The following is a 5,774-nucleotide window of genomic DNA, read 5'->3' on the forward strand; positions in this document are numbered from 1 at the left end:
TATATACACACACACACACTTACATATACATATATTTATATATAAATTATATATTTGTGGCTATTCTATACATAGGTACATACACATATAAAATTATTTTACCTTTATTTTATTATTATTATTTTCCAATTTGACCAGCAAGAGAGAGAGGGAAGGTGAGAAAGGAAGCCACCAGGTCCAAGACTTGAACCACAGTTGGTCATGTGAGAGTCCAGCGCCTTTAACCACCAGGCCACCTGCTGCTCCCCCATATACACATATAAATAGCCAGCTAGGTGGCATGGTAGTTAAGACAGCTGGACCCTACATGGTTGACTGTTAAAGTCCTGGATCCAGCAGCTTTGGAAATACATTGGGAAACATGTATGTATGCATGCCCAAAATCCGGAGGGGGGGGGCTACTGGGAGGTAGCCATCCCCCCAGGAGATTTCTCTCTCTCTCTCTGGTGAGCACATGCACCCTAGAGCAAAACCTTAAATGTATATATGTGTATGTATATGTATGTATATATTTCTTATATACATACATACATATATATATGTATATATATTTTAAGGAGTGTTCCTATTCTGCTCAGTTCAAGAATTTCTGAGATAGGTAGTTTTCCAGAAATCTTTGTGCCATGGTTTAAGAATAACACTTCCTATTATCGTGTTTTGTACAATTTGCCAGAAGGCACATGTGCTCACAGGGTGGGGGGTGGGAAGAAAGCACCCTTCAGTGGGGCATGGTCATGCCTTAGGCCTTTCTCTTCTATTTCTTCACCCTGTTGGGATTTGGGGCATGAATGCACACAAGTCCCTGGCATGTGTTTCAAGCCACTAGGGCCAAGATTTAAACTGCATCGTCTGTCATGTGAGATCAGGCTATTTTAACCCTTAGGCCACAGGAACAGCCCTATAAAATATATTTCACCACCTTTTATTTTTCCCTTTGTATCTAGGATATTTATAAATCAGTAAATAATCTAGGGCTGACATTATGTTTGCTAGAACTGGCACTTGCTCAGTACTTAAAAAAATTTTTAAAGAATTATATATTATCATTATTTTTCAATTTTCACCAGAGACAGAAAGAGAGAGAGAGAGAAAGCTACCAGGTCCAGGGTTTGAACCACAGTCAGCCATGTGGGAGTCCAGTGCCCCTAACCACTATGGCACCTGCCAGCCCAGAGTACTTAAAAGTTGAAACACTTATAGCCACTTGGAGCTGTATTTCTAGTTTGTAGTGAGTTGACAAGAGAAGAGGAGAGGAGCCCCTGACCCAGCTTAGGCCATCTCTCTGGAATGACTCCTACCACAAAATAATCGGCCCCCTTTTACTTTTTTCTTCTCTTTTCCACTTTTCTGCCTCTCTCTTGTTTCCTTTTACACACGTCATTAAAATGTCTTGTATTTCTGAGGTGCTTAGAAAGAATGTTCTTTTATTCTCCCCTCTCTGCTTACATGGAAGCGCTTGGTGATACCATTAATCGATTTTAGAAGAGCTAATGTAGGGACCAGCAGTTAGCGTAATGGCTATGTCGCTGGACTCCCATGTAGTCAACCGCGGTTTGCGTCCCGGACCTGGTGGCTTAAAACTCACGCCGGGCGTGTGTGCGTCCGTGCCCAAGATCCTGAGAGGAGAACAGAGGAGAAGGGATTGTGGCATGACCATCCCCCCTGGGGGGTGATTCCTCGCTTTCTGTCTCTTTGTCTCTGTCTGTCTGGCGAGCCCAGGCACCCTATAGCAAAAACCTCTCCAAAAAAAAAAAAAAAGAGCTAATGTATGAGCTATTTCTGAAGTGTCCCAGAAGTCTAGCTTTGGGCATGTAATGAGCTCACATCACAGTTGGGTGGCTAATCCTCTGAAAGTGATCCATCCGTGGGGTTTGTCTGCAGTGTCTCTCTTTTCATTGGCAATTCCTATAAGGATTTAGTTCAGCTGATAATCTGAACTCAGCAGGAGAATTTGCTTACCTTTTTCCCAGTTAGGGAGACAGAAGTGTGTCTTTTACTTCATAATTTCTTTTTTAGAACAACTCAGCAAAATAAAATTCAGGTTTATTGTTGGACAACATTGTTTTACACATACATCAAACAGGCCAAAAAAATAAATAAATAAACAAACAGCAAGTTCATAGACCAAAAAAAAAAGGAAAAAAGAAACCTTTTATCTTTGACCTTTTTAACCATCTCATACAAACCAAGTACTTATAGTACAGCTAAGAACATATACAAAAAAAGTTACTGGAATGCTCAGAGTAAGATTGTTTTTTTGTTTTTGCCTTTTTTACAAGTTTTTTTTTCTCCTTTGAGATTATAGTGAACATGGTCACACCACAAGTAAAGCCAAAGTAGGACAGAAGAAGCTCCAAAGGCTGGTTTGGTCATCTCAGATCATTAAAAATGGCTGACCCCTAACAATATGTACACAAATATAAAATGTAAATAAAATATACAAATTTTCCTTTTTAAAGCACTCTTAAAAAAAGCAGGGCCTTGGAAGTTTTGGTTCTTTTTTCCTCCCCTGTTGCAAATTGGCATTGTGGTTTTGGCTGGGTGGTGGAGAGCGAGTGTCATCTGCAGGTGGCACTGCCCGCGGTGGCTGGGCGGGCGGGCCTCTCCACTGGAAGGTGACCGCAGTTAGATTCTGCGACGGGAAGTGGAGGGTGAATAGGTCACGGCGGACTTTTCTTAAGTTTAACTTTTCCTTTTTTTGCTGTCTAGTCATCCTCTCCAGTCTTCTGCTTCTTGGTGTCCACATCATCGTCCTCGGCGTCCTTGCTTGCCCGTACCTGCCTCAGCCTCCTCGTCTTCATCTCCGTCCTCTTCTTCACTGGACAGCTCCCCAGTAGCGGGGAGGGCAAGCAGGCGAAGGGCTTTGGTGAGCAAGCCTGGATGGGCAGCAGCTGCCACTTGGGGCTTTTGTTTTGCTATTTTTCTTATAATAAAATGCAAACGGGCATGATTGGGTTCGGCGGTGTGTGTGTGCACTCTATTATCCAAATAGCTTATTTCAACTCTTACTGAACAACCACATCCAGTAACTTGCCAGGTCTCCTCCCATCCGAGCCAACCTCTTCGAAGGGGAAGACACCACGGCTGCACGCACAGGGCCGAGGCTTGGCGGGGACAGTCCTGAACCCCCCAGGTCTCCAGGGAAAGCGCTGGCCAGGCAGGACTTTGCTCTCACCTCCCTTGACAGGGTACTCCTTCGACTCCTCCGCCACCTTTTGGGGCTCAGGGATCTGACTGTGTGTGAGGGCTGCGTAATACAGGTCCAAAGTTCTGCGTCGCCGCCTTCCCGGCGCCGGGGCCGGGCTCGCTCCTGGTGGCTCCCGAGGACGCGGCAGCTCGTGCACGGCCGGGAACCCGCGCGCTCCTCCGCTCCCTCTCCGCGGATCTCCAGCTTCTTCCGTTTCTCCGGGGTCGAGACCCTACGGCCTCGCCTTCTTTCACCTCCCGCCGGGGCCGAGGCGCTCAGGACCCGGCCGAGGGGCTCTAGAACACGGGCGGCCTCCCCGCGCTCTGCGTGCCGTGTCCCAACGTCCCCGTGTCGCCAGGGCGCCGTCCCCTGCTCTTAGTTGTCTCGCACAACCTAGAGACCACCGGTGTTTAGGAACCCCGACGCTGCGTGCCAGCCCTGGGACACGCCGTCTCCCGACCTGAACATGCTGTGTGTTCTTCCCGGGCCGCCCGGAGAGACCGCGCGTCGTGGGTACGGCGGGTCTACACTGCGGTAGGGTCTGTGTCCCAGGAACGGCCAGGAAGAGGCCGAAGGGAGCTCCGACTTGTCAGCTCTCGGGAGCCGCAGGTGCTTCTCGAACGCTGCCAGACACGAGGGTCTGAAAATACCGACTGCCACTCAGCCAGGAGCCTGACAGCGGGGGAACCGAGCTCTGCTCGAATCCCACCGAGTTCGGAACCGCACGCCACCACCTTTAGGGCGACCCGCTTCCCAATTCCTGGGGCAATTCTCTGAGAGGGGCAGGCTCTTTTTGCCTAAGCCAAATAACTAGGCAAATGGGGCAGAGGCGCTGAGTTCAGGGGTTCAGTCGGTGCACACGCACGCACCGCACACGCACACGCACTGCACGTGCCCCGCAGAACCCGGCCAGTACAGTCAAACCAGTAAAGGGAAGAAGGGTCACCTGAGCCCAGTGTGCCAGCAACGCACCAAGCTGGGAGCCCACAGGAGAAATCTTCCACTTGGTCCGGGGCCTAGTCCTCCCCAGGTGACCTCGAATGGGTCTGTCACGCCTGCAAGTTGTCCTCCATGAGGTCCAGACAGGGACTTTGGCAGCTGCCGTCTGACCGCACCGAGGTTCACAAAGTGTGCAGCCCGGTCCCAGTGCAGCCCGGTCCCAGTGAGGTGTCTCGGCAGTTCCCAAACACTGACTTTTTTTTGGGGGGGGGGGGAGATTTTCACTGTAGGGCGCGTGCGCTCGCCAGACAGAGACATAGAGACAGAAAGCGAGAAATCACCCCCCAGGGGCGATGGTCACGCCGCAATCCCTTCTCCTCCATTCTCCTCTCAGGATCTTGGGCACGCACGCACACGCGCCCGGGGTGAGTTTTAAGCCACCGGGTCCGGGACACGAACCGCGGTCGACTACGTGGGAGTCCAGCGACATAGCCATTACGCTAACTGCTGGTTCCCTGACTTTTTGTTTTAAAAGAGATTTTTGCAATAGAATGCACCCTCGCCAGATAGAAAGTAAGAAATCACCGCCCTCTCCCCCATGGCCACTCCGCAATCCCTTTTCCTCTAGTCTCCTCTTGCGATTTTGGGCGCCCAGGTGCCTGCGCCTGGTATGAGTTTTAGGCCTCTGGGTCTGGGACGCGGACTGTGGTAGACTACGTGGGAGTCCAGCGACGTAACCATTGCCATTTGCTGGTCCCCCCAAACACTGAATTTATGAACCCCCAAATAAATTATTTTTAACTTCCGGTTGTCAGGTTTGGGCGAGAATGTCCAGGAGCCCACTAGCTCTGACACCCAGCGACGAGGTGGCTGCCAGCTCCTGCGGGCCACTGACAGCCGGTGTTACAGCCAGCAGTCATAGCTCGGAAGGGCCATCGCCCAGGCACACTCACGGTGCACGCTGGCCTAGATTCACTGGGAATCTCGACGCGGCAAAATACACACGGGATCACGGGAAGAGGGAAGCACCCGCTCCCACCGGACAGGGCCTGCAGTACCGTTAGATTAGGAACTTACAAGGCCTTCAGTCCAACTTCCACAGGCCAGGGCTCAAACGTAGACAGCTATTTCTCTAAATTGTCTTTCGGCCTAAATGAAATGTACCGGGCAAAACCTAAGAGAACAGCGTGTGTACGCGCGCGCGTGCGTGTGGGTGAGCGCGCGTGTGCGTGAGCGCGCGCGTGTGCACGGGATTACCTTCCTCCCGAGGGCTGGGCAGGGACGGTTTCTGGAACGCTATGTGACAGACTGCGTGGTGCGGCGCAGGGGAAGCGGAGCCCGGGCCCGGGACCCGGCGCTGGCCGGGCAGTCGGCAGGAGGCTCTGCGGGCAGGGTCGCCCTGCAGCCCGCGCGCGCTCGGGGTCTCCGGGACTGCGGCTGCTAACCGGGCTGGGCCCCGCGGGGAAGGGACGGCGGGGCAGTGACTGTCGCGGCCGAGACCTGAAGTTTGCTTTCTGAGCAAGGCAGGCTCCCTGTCCAGGCTGTGAACCCCCATCAAAACCGGACATTCTCGCAAGGAAACTGTTTCACGGGTATCGGCTGAAATTCCGCGACTCCTCCCTGACAGGACCCCGGGGGTGCTCCGAGC

Source organism: Tupaia chinensis, unplaced genomic scaffold (genome assembly GCF_000334495.1).
Source record: "Tupaia chinensis unplaced genomic scaffold, TupChi_1.0 Scaffold000688_1, whole genome shotgun sequence".
In the NCBI taxonomy this organism is placed as follows: Eukaryota; Metazoa; Chordata; class Mammalia; order Scandentia; family Tupaiidae; genus Tupaia; species Tupaia belangeri.